Source organism: Alexandromys fortis, unplaced genomic scaffold (assembly GCF_014885135.2).
Source record: "Alexandromys fortis isolate MF-2015 unplaced genomic scaffold, M_Fortis_MF-2015_v1.1 scaffold_69, whole genome shotgun sequence".
Lineage (NCBI taxonomy): Eukaryota > Metazoa > Chordata > Mammalia > Rodentia > Cricetidae > Alexandromys > Alexandromys fortis.
Window position 1 is genome coordinate 7,826,332 of NW_026067951.1, and position 11,976 is coordinate 7,838,307.

An 11,976-nucleotide genomic window follows, 5' to 3' on the forward strand; every position below is an offset into this window, starting at 1 on the left:
AAGGATGTTAAACATTTCCTTAAGTGTCTTTCAGCCATTTTATATTCCTTTGTTGAGAGCTCTCTGTTTAGGTCTGTACCCCATATTTTAAATTGGATTATATGTTCTTTTGATGACTAATTTCTTGAATTCTTTGTATATCTTAGAGATCAACTCTCTATCTGATGTGGGGTTGGTGAGGATCTTTTCCTGTTCTGTAGGCTGCCATTTTGTCTTACTGACTGTGTTTTTTCCTTTATAGAAGCTTTAGTTTCAGAACGTCCCATTTATTACCTCTCACAGTGTCTGTGCTACTGGGGTTATATTTAAGAAGTTGTCTTTTGTGTTAATGTAATTCCCACTTTCTTTTCTATGACATCAGTGTGGTTGGTTCTATGTTGAGGTCTTTGATCCATTTAGACTTGAGTTTTATGCATGGCAATAGATATGAATCTATTTTCATTCTTCTACATGTTGATATCCAGTTATGCAGCACCATTTGTTAAATATGCTTTACTTTTTTCCATTTTGGATTTTTTGTTTCTTTGTCAAAAATCAGGTTTTTGTAGATATATGGATTGATATCTGGATTTTCGATCCAGTTCCATTGGTACTTCTGTCTGTTTTTATGCCAATACAAGGCTATTTTCAGTGCTGTAGCTCTGTAGAGTTTGAAGTCAGAGATTGTGATGCTCCAGAAGTTCCTTTATTGTACAGGATTTTTTTTTGGTTATCCTAGGTTTTTTGCTTTTCCAGATAAAGCTAAATATTGTTCTTTTGAGGCCTATGAAGAATTTTGCTTGAATTTTGATGGGCATTGCATTCAGTCTGTAGATTGCTTTTTGGTAAGATTGCCATTTTTACTATGTTAATTCTACCTACCCAAGACCATGGGAGATATTTCCATTTTCTGATGTCATCTTCAATTTTTTTCTTCAAAGGCTTAAAGTTCATGCTATACAGGCCTTTCACTTGTTTGATTAGAGATACCCCAAGATATTTTATGTTATTTGTGGCTATTGTGAAGGGTGATGTTTCTCTGATTTCTTTCTCAAGCCATTTATCATCTGTGTAAAAGAGGGATACTGATTTTATGAGTTAATCTTGTGTCCTGCTACATTACTAAAGGTGTTTATGAGTTATAGAAGTTCCTGGTAGAATTTTTGGGGTCACTTAGGTAGTCTATCACATCTTTAGCAAATAGTGAGAGTTTGACTTCTTTTCTGATTTGTATCCCCTTGATCTCCTTTTGTTGTCTTATTGCTCTTGCTAGAACCTCAAGAACTATACTGAATAGATACAGTCAGAGTGGATGACCTTGTCTTGTTCCTGATTTCAGTGGGATCACTTTGAGATTTTCTTCATTTAGTTTGATGTTGACTGCTGGCTTGCTGTATATTGCCTTTATTGTGTTTAGGTATGTTCCTTGTATCCCTACTCTCTCCGGACTTTTATCATGAAGGGATGTTGTGTTTTGTCAAAGGCTTTTTCAGCATCAAATGAGATGATCATATGATTTTCTTTTTTAGTTTGTTGATATAGTCCATTACATTGACAGATTTTCATATGTTGAACCATCCCTGCATCTCTGGGATGAAGCCTACTAGGTCATGGTAGAGGATTTTTCTGATATGTTCTTGGATTTGGTTTGCCAGTATTTTATTGAATATTTTTGCATCAATGTTCATGAGGGAGATTGGACTATAATTCTCTTTCTTAGTAATGTCTTTATGTAGTTTGGGTATCAGGGTAATTGTAGTCTCATAAAAAGAGTTTGTCCATGTTCCTTCTGTTTCTATTGTGTGGAATAATTTAAGGAGTATTGGTATTATTTATTAGTTCTTCTTTGAAAATCTTGTAGAATTCTGCACTGAAACCATCTGATTCTGGACTTTTTTTGTTTGGGAGACTTTTGATGACTCTATTTCTTTAGCAATTAAAGGTCTATTTAATTTGCTTACCTGGTCTTGATTTAATTTTGGTAAGAGATATTTATCCAGAAAATTGCCTATTTCTTTAAGTTTTCCAATTTTGTGGAGTATAGGTTTTCAATGTATGACCTGATGATTTTCTGGATTTCTTCCATGTCTGTTGTTATATCCCCCTTTTCATTCCTGATTTTGTTAATTTGGATATTCTCTCTCTCTCTCTCTCTCTCTCTCTCTCTCTCTCTCTCTCTCTCTGTCTCTGTCTCTCTCTGTCTCTCTAGTTCAGATAAAGGTTTGTCTATTTTGTTGTTTTTCTCAAAGAACCAACTCTTGGTCTCATTGATTCTTGCTATTGTTTTCTTTGTTTCTATTTTGTGGATTTCAACTCCTGATTTATTCCCTGCCTTCTCATTCTCCTGGGTGAGTTTGCTTCTTTTTGTTCTAAAGTTTTCAAATGTTCTTTTAACTCACTAGTGTGAAATTTTTCCAATTTCTTATGCAGGCATTTGGTGCTATGAACTTTCTTCTCTTAACACGGCTTTCATTGTGTCCCATAAATTTGTGTACGTTGTATGGTCATTTTTTAGGAAGTCTTTAATTTCTTCCTTTATTTATTCCTGACTCATTGGTGGTTCAAGTTTAATTTCCATGAGTCTGTGTGCTTTCTAAAATAAGTGTTGCTATTGAATTATAATTTTAAGCCATGGTGATCCAACAAGATACATGGAATTATTCCAATTTTTATTTTATCTGTTGAGGTTTACTTTGTTACCTAGTAAGTGGTTAGTTTTTGAGAAGGTCCCATTAGGTGTTGAGAAGAAGGTATATTCTTTTCTGTCTGATATAACATTCTACAGATGTCTATTAAGTCCATTCAAGCAATAAAATCTGTTATTTCCCTTATTTCTCTGTTCAGTTTCTATCTGATAGACTTGAATCTTTTGATTGATTTTAGTTTGAGGTCTATTTTGTTAGATATTACGATAGCTACACCAGCTTGTTCCTTAGGTTCATTTGATTGGAAAATTTTTCCCAACCCTTTACTCTGAGGTGATGTCTGTCTTTGAGGTTGAGGTGTATTTCTTGTATGCAGCAGAAGGATGGATTCTGTTTCTGTATTCAATCTGATTGCCTGTGTCTTTTTTTTATAGGTGAGTTGAGTCAATTTATATTATGGGATATTAATTAGCAGTGATTGCTAGTTTCTGTTATTTTAGTTTTTGTTGGTGGTGATGTTATTGTGTGCATTTTTCCCTTTGGGATTTTCTGCTGCAAGATCATCTATTGCCTGCGTTTTGGTGGGTAGAGCTAACTTTGGTGGGTTGAAGTTTTCATTCTAGCACTTTGTATAGGGCTGGGTTTGTATCTAGGTATTGGCTAAATATGGTTCTGTCATGGAATGTCTTGTTTAATCCATCTATGGTGATTGAAAGTTTTGCTGGGCATAGTAGTCTGTGCTGACATCTGTGGTCTCTTAATGTCTACATAATGCTTGACCAGGACCTTCTGGTTTTCATTGAGAAGTCAGGCGTATTTCTGATAGGTCTGTCTTTATATGTTACTTGACATTTTTCCTTTGCAGCTCTTAATATTTTTTCTTTATTCTTTATGTTTAGTGTTTTGATTATTATGTGGCAAGGGCATTTTATTTTTGGTGTTTTGTAAGCTTCTTGTGGAGTCATATTTATATCTTTAGGTTGGAAAAGTTTTCTTCTATGATTTGGTTGAAATATTTTCTGTGCTTTAGAGATGGACTTCTTCTCCTATCTCTATTATTCTTAGGTTTTTCTCTTTTCATAGTGTCTCATATTTCCTGGATAGTTTGTGTTTAGCTTCTGTTGGATTTACCATTTTCTTTGACTGATGAGTCTAATTCCTCTATTGTATCTTCAATGCTTGAGATTCTCTCTTCCATCTCTTGTGTCCTGCTGTTTATGCTTGCTCTTGTGGTTCCTGATCTTTTTTTCATATTTTCTGTTTCCAGAATTCCCTCGGTTTGTGTTTTCTTTATTGTCTCTATTCTGGTATTCACGTCTTTAATTATTTCTTTCCCTTGTTTGATTGCTTTTTGGTTTTCTTTTAAGGAAATTTGCTGGGTTTTTTTCCCATTTTTTGTTTGTCTTTTTCTCCATTTATTTGAAAGAAATTTTCATTTCTTCTTTAAGAGCCTCAAACACTTTCCTACAGTTATTTTTTTAGGTCATTTTCTTTTGTTTCATCTGTATTGGCGTGTTTAAGTCTTGTTGTTTTGGAGCCACTAGTTTTTGTTGGTGTCATGTTGCTCTTCGTGGTGCTGAGTGTGTTCTGACTTTTCTACTCATCTTTTCCTCTGAATGGTGTAATTGGGGTTGTGTCTCTGGTGATCCCTCTTCCAGGCACCAGTGGATCAAAGCTTAGATGGTTGTTCCTTGTGGTGGAGCTGGGACCATGGTTCCAGTCCAGCTGGAGGTCACTCGGTGTTCCTGGAGGTCACTCAGCACTCTCAGAGGTCACAATGCAATCCCTGCCATTGGTCAGACCTGCTCCCACGGAGGTTGCTTGCTTGGACCTGTTCCTACAGAAGTTTTGGTCCGCATCCACAGGTGTCCCTATTTCAGGCATGCATCCACAGAGGTTGCTGGCTAGGATGTGCTCCTGCTGAGGTCTCTGGCTTGGGCCTGCTCCCTCAGCTATCCCTGACTTGGGCCTGCTCCTGCAGAGGTGGCTGCCCTGGACCTGGTCCTGCCGAGGTCGCTCACTTGGGCCTGCTTCTGTAGAGGTTGCTGGCTACGGTCTGGTCCCACAGAAGTTGCTGACTCAGACCTACCCCCTTGGAGGTCACTGGCTTGGACCAGCTTCCACAGGAGCAGTCCTGCAGAAAATATCTCCAGTTTTTATGTAGGTATTTAGTGCTATGAACTTGGCTCCAAGAACCACCCTCATTGTGTCCATCAGGTTGGGTTTGCTGTGCATTCACTTTCATTTAATTGTAGAAAGTCTTTAATTTCTTTTCTAATCCTTAGCTTGACCCATTTTTTATTCAGTGAACAGTTGTTCAATTTCCATGATTTCATAAGCTTTCTGTTGTTTCTGCTATTGTTGATATCCAAATTTAATCTGTAGTGGTCTTATAAGAAACATGGAGTTATTTCAATTTTCTTGACTCTGTTGAGACTTGCTTTGTGTCTAAGTATGAGGTTAGTTTTGATGAAAGTTTCATGAGTCACTGAGAAGAAGGAATATTCTTTTGTGTTTGGGTGAAATGTTCTTTAAATATCAGTTATAAACATTTGGTTTAAAACACCATCTAGCTCCATCATTTCTGTTTAGTTTTTGTCTAGATGACCTGTCTATCAGTGAGTATGAGGTATTGAGGTCTCCCAGTATCCGTGATTGTATGAGGGTCAATCTATGATTTAAGCTCTAGTAGGGTTTCTTTTACAAAAGTGGGTACACTTATGTTTGGGGCATAGATGTTAAGATTGAAATGTCATCTTGGTGAAATTTTTTTCTTTGATGAGTATCTCTTGCCCTATCCCCTTTGATTAGTTTTGTTTTGAAGTCTACTTTGTCTACTAAAATGGCTATGCCAGCATGCTTCTTAGGTCTATTTGCTCAGAATATCTTCCATTCTTTTACTCTGAGATGATGTCTGTACTTGATGTTAAGGTGTGCTCCTTGAGTGCAAACAAAGAATGGATCTTATTTTTGCTTCCATTCTGTTAGTATGTATCATTTTATTAGGGAATTGAGACTACTGATGTTGAGAGATGTCAATGAGCAGTGTTTCTTGATTCCTGTCATTTTGTTCTTCTTCTTGTTGTTGTTGGTGGTGGTGATGGTATGTCTGTGTGTATATATTTCCCCTCTTTTGATTTGCTGAGCTAAGATTATTTATTGCTGTGTTTTCTTGGTTTAAGCTCTTTAGGTTGGAGTTTTCCTTCTAGTATTTTCTGTAGGGCTGCATTTGTAGATAGATATTGCTTAAATTTGGTTTTATTAAAGAATGTCTTATTTTCTCCATCTATTGTGAGTAAAAAATTTTGCTCGGTATAGTAGTCTGGGCTGGCACCTGTGGTCTCTTAGGGTTTGTAGACCTCCTAGCTTTGGGTGTCTCCATTGAGAAGTAAGGTGTTACTCTAATAGCTATGGCTTCATGTATTACTTAGTCATATTCATTTACAGCTTTTAATATTCTTTCTTTTTTCTCTACATCTGGCATTTTTATTTGTAGACTGTGGGAATTTTTTTCTGGTGCAGTCATTTTGCACCAGATAATTTTCTTTTATCTTTATAGGCACCTCCTTCTTTAAGTGAGGGAATTTTTTCCCATGATTTTGTTGAAAATAAAATCATTTCCTTTGACCTGGGTTTCTTCTCATTCTATTCCTATTATTCATAGATTTGGTCTTTTATTAATGCCCCAGATTTCCTGGATGTTTTGTGCTAAGAAGATTTTTAGATTTAATGTTTTCTTTTATAGAGGTATCCATTTCTTCTTTTGAGTCTTCAGTGCCTGTGATTCTCTCTTCCATCTCTTCTGTTTTGTTGATGTGACTTCCTTAGGGGTTCCCGTTCAAGTTCCTTTTTTTTTTTTTTTTTCATTTCCAGACTTCCTTCCCTTTGGGTTTTCTTTCTTTCTTTTTTTTTTTTTTTTTTTTTTGAGTCTATAAACCTTTATTAGATTTCACCTTTGCTCCCACTGTGGAAGGAGGCAAAGATGCCTAAAAATACAGAGAAAAACAAGGGCTTGCGAGGATTTTGGAGAATTGAGGAATTGCCACTTGTCTTCAGTGAAGGCCTTGGTTTTCATCAGAGGGTGATCATGGCTGTTATTGTGTCTCCAAGAACACAGGGGGGAAACTCCCGTGGGAAACTCCTGAGGGAAACTGACTTCCGAAGACTCCCGGCAGGGATCCAGTGAAACTCTCGCTGGACATCACCTGTGCTGGGTTCCCAGGAAACTCTCCGGGAAATGGAGAGAAGCCATGATACCAATGCTGGTACTGGGGGAAAGGTCAGTTCTGTTGGAGCTTGAGGGTACTCGGGAGGCAGCTGGTTACAGGCTGGGAAGTAGCTTTCTTGGGGTCTGTGGCCCAGGATCCTGTACAGGGCCTCTGCATAAGGAGAAAACAAGGGGTCAGCCCTTGGTCTCTCGTAACACAGACTCCTGTGCAGGTTCTTCAGAGTCAGCAGCAAGTTGAAACAGTTCTCCCACGTCTTCCCCGCTGGTAGAGTCGCTGGCAGAGAAGCCTGGTCTTTTTGTGGATCTTCCTGCCTAGGTGACCGACTTCCTGTTCAACTACTTCTCACTCCTGCAAGAAGATCCTGATTTGAGAGTCCGTCCACGGGCTATTGGAACGTTCTGTGGGCCTTCGTCCTTCCCGCTGCCCGTTCACGTTCCTACTGACTTCTTGGCTATTTCTCAAGATATTGTCAGCATTTGTTCTGCTCTGGTCCTGCATAGTCCTCCTGAGAGTGCTCTGCTCCACGGAGTCAGGAACCTGGGCTTCTCAGGGTGCTGTTGGGCGCTCAGAGTCTGGAGTGTGGAGGGAGACCTCTGCTCACTTTCCTGGCCTCTGCAGGTCAGAGTTTCTTTGGAGAGCTGGCTTTTTATAAAGCTCTTGTTACTGATTGAATCCGGCCCACCCATCTGGATTACAGGGCGGGTGGGCAGAGGATCACAACGAGCCTTTAATCCCATCTCAGGAGGCTGAGACAGGAGGCTTCCCCAGACCTCTACTACTCTACATATCGAGTCACGTGTTGAGGGCTCGCATACAACAGCAGAGCTGGAGTACGTAGGAGATTATAACATGCGTTTCAGGCACCAGGACAAGAAAAAGTCAACTGGCAAGCATGGGTATGAAGGATAGGTGCGTTTGTTTCTTTTAATTTTTTTTTTTTTTAGAGACAGGGTTGTCACGTGCACTGGGGTTGGCCACCAACTCCCCCAATAACATAGGATGACCTTGAGCCCCTGATATGCCTGCCCTCAGTGGTCTGGGATTTTGACCGTCTGCAAGCCCAGCTGCTATGCAAAGTTCCATGGACAGGAGTTAAGATGGAAGCCCCATATCAGAAGAGCCTCCCTAATTAGCCAACGTCCCAAGGAAGCCCTAGCTTTTCTGGTGTTGACAACCACGGCGTACAAGCATGGCTTAATACTCTTTGACCAAAGAATATAGCTATAGGTTCTGTACCAGTCAGAGTTCTCTGGAATAAGAGGTCTTGTAGAATGAATACCTATATCTTTCTGTCTCTCTGCCTCGCCCTCCCTCTCTCCCTCACACTTCTGGCCATCCTCATGTTGTCTGTGTGTCTGTCTCTCTTTCACTCTCCCTCTGTCTCTTTTTTTGCTCTCCATGTATGTGTATGAAGAGCTTTTACTACAGGGATATAGAGGTTAATGCCACAGTGGTTGCCTGTGATCAGAAGGTCCACAAATCCAGTAGATGTTACCCCCTAAGGATGAACATCTCAGCTGATCTTGAGTATTTGTCAAATTCTCAAAAGTACTATCACTAACGGAGTGGTTCTCAACGTTCCTAATAATTGAACACTGTAATAAAATTACCCCTTTTTTGTCAGGCCTCAGCCATACTATTAGTTTGCTGCTACTTCATAACTGCCCTTTTGCTACAATTATGAATCCTAATGCAAACATTTAGTATTTATGATTGACTTAGGAGACAACAGCGATAGAGTTGGTTGTTCTACCCCTATTATGGAGTCAGGACCCACAGATTGAGAATTCCCGTGCTGAAGCCTCTCCAGGAATTGTTGACAAAATCTGTATCTGTACCACCAGGTCTCACATCTACTTAGCACCAAATAGACACACAGAGGCCTACATTAATTATAAACTGCTGGGCCTATTTCCTCAGGCTTCTTATTAACACTTTTTAAAAATATTTATTTATTATGTATACAATATTCTGTCTGTATGCCTGAAGGCCAGAAGATGGCACCAGACCTCATTACAGATGGTTGTGAGCCACCATGTGGTTGCTGGGAATTGAACTCAGGACCTTTGGAGGAGCAGGCAATGCTCCTAAGCTCTGAGCCATCTCTCCAGCCCCCCTATTAACTCTTGTAAATTATATTAACCCATTATTCTTGTCTATGTTAGCCACAAGGCTTGGGACCTTATTCAACGAGGCAGTCACATCATGCTTCCTCTGTGACTGGGTAGCGACTGTAGTCTTAAACTTCCCTCTTTCCAGAATTCTCATGGCCCTGCCTCTACTTGCTGCCTGGATCTTGGTTAATCAGCATTTTATTAAAATACAATTGACAGGAAACAGACCATTGTCCCACAGCACTCCAAACACACACACTTTTTCACCAAGAATTCTGAATCAAATCCCCTTTGTTCACCTTTTCTCCTGACCATTATCCAAAATATCTTGTAACAAGCATTCTAAACAAAGGCAAACATGCATAATAAATTATGTGGGAATGTAGGCATAGTTTTCTAATCTATTCCTTTGTAGTGAGGAGACGAGCAGGCCTGCTTTTCGTCCCACCCGACTCCCACATGGTTAAATTTACACCTGAAATAACAACACACAATTTTATTCTTTTAAACACTTTCTAGCCCATTAGCTCTAGCCTCTTACTGGCTAACTCTCACATCTTGATTAACCCATATCTATTAGTGTATATTGCACCACAGGTAGTGGCTACAGGGAAGATTCTAGCCTATGTCCATCTTGGGTCGGAGCTTCATCACTTCTGCCCACCTCCCTTCTTCCCAGCATTCTGCTCTGTCTACTCCACCCACCTATGTTCTGACCTATCAGGCCAAGCAGTTTTCTATATTAACTAACCAATGAAAGCAACAAATAGATAGAGGAGCCACCTACATCATTTCCCCTTTTTCTGTTTAAGCAAAAAAGAAAGGCTTTCACTTTAATATAGTAAAATTACATATACCAAAAAAGTTATCAAGCAAGAATTAAAGTTACTATATTTATATCTACTTTATGTTTTATCATAACTAAGGAAAACTATAAATATCTATTTATTCTTCAACTCCATCAAAGACTCCAGAAGGATATAATAGTACCTAAGCAAACAAGAAATAAACAACTTCCAAAACTCTGGAAATGACAGAGACATCTCGCTGCCTGGACAGTCACCCAAAAGTCCTCTGTATCGTTGGGGCAACCATCTTTGGTCTTCAGGCCCATAGTATCCATCGCACATTTCCATGAAGCAGGACATTTGAAAGACAGTTCAGTCACTATCTGCCGTGTCCTGCAGAATGTCTTGCAGACGCTTTCATGAATCAGGAACCCCAAAAGATCATCTCACCTTTAGGCAAGTTCAGCAGTCCTCTCTCTACGGGTTCTCTGTGTCCAGTTTATGCAACAGTCCAGGCAAGAGCAGTTTCTTGCCCAAATGGCTATCAAACTCCATAAGGAGCCTCTTCAATGCCCATCTTCCTCTTGAAGTAAATTGGTGCTACCAGAGCAGATGTATCTCATTGTCATAAAAAGCCCTAAGTTATTAAAACATTAAATGCCATATTCTGTAGTCTTTGAAATATATGAAAAATGCCTATCTAACTGAAATATATCTCTATATACCCAGAATATCTAACTAACATGACTACAAGCTTGACTATTATCGATGATTATCTATTAACAACCTATATTTCCTAATTATACATTACATTTTTAAATGAACTACACAATCACAATACCTTAATCAATATCAGAAATACATATACATATAACATAATTGGCCTTAAAATCCATACCAATGAAAACTTTTTATATCTATACCACATCCCCCTTTAAATGTAAAAGAACATTTATAAACAATATTTGTGAATATGGGTGCAGTTATTTCTCTCCAAACTGCTTCATGGTGAATGGCGGCGCTGTTAATCAGATCTTTCATGGTGTAACCTGTGTGTCAGGTTCATCTCAATTGGCATTTGAGTGAAGTAAATGTTTGAGGGCGTTCACAGTAACCATTCAGGAGGGCATGGTATATCATACCATATTGGGATAGAAGCAATCCACAGGGTCTCATCCTTTGTGAAAACAAAAGAAGAACTTTTCCAAAGCATCGTAACCTTAGATCCAAATGTTGAAGTCAAGGTATTTTCAAAATATCTATCTTGGATTAGTTCAGCAGCATTTATAAATAAATATCTTTTAGCAGCTGTTGCTCCTTCCTCAGCATTCAAACAATTCAAAGAGAGCATAATAGCATACAGCATCAAGATTCTCTGTGTATTTTCCATATTTGTGTGGCTTTATGTTATTTTGTTTATTTTATTTCTTTTATTTTTACTTTTACTTTTTGGGACAGGTTCTCTGTATATCTTTGTCCTGGAATAACTATGTAGACCAGGCTGTTTTTGAACTCACAGAGATCAGTCTGCCTCAGCCTCCCAAGTGCTGGGATTAAAGGTGTGTGCTAGAACACCTTGAACTCACAGAGATCTGTCTGTCTCTGCCTCCTAGGCATTGGAATTAAAGGTGTGTTTAACCACACCTTGAAGTCACAAAGGTCAATCTACCTCTGCCTCCCAAGTATTTGGATTAAAGGTGTGTACTACCACACCCAACTACTTTCTTTCTTTATTTCTTTTTACTTTAAGAACTTTAACTTTAGCCTGCATATATTTTTTTTATTGAAAAAAAATTTCTGCCTCCTCCCCACCTCCCATTTCCTTCTCTGTCTCCCTTTTCCCTCCCCCTCCTCCCACTCTTCTCCCCCCTCCCTCTCCAGTCTGAAGAACAGTCAGGATTCCCTGCCCTGTGGAAAGTCCAAAGTCCTCCCCCCTCCATCCTGGTCTAGGAAGGTGAACATCCAAACTGGGTAGCCTCCCACAAAGCCAGAACATGAAGTAGGATCAAAACCCAGTGACATTGTCCTTGGCTTCTCAGCAGCCCTCATTGTCTGCCATATTCAGAGAGTCCGGTTTTATCCCATGCTTTTTCAGTCATAGTCCAGCTGGCCTTGGTGAGCTCCCAATAGATCAGCCCCACTGTCTCCGTGGGTGGGTGCACCCCTTGTGGTCCTGACTTCTTTGCTCATATTCTCCCTCCTTCTGCTCCTCCTTGGGACA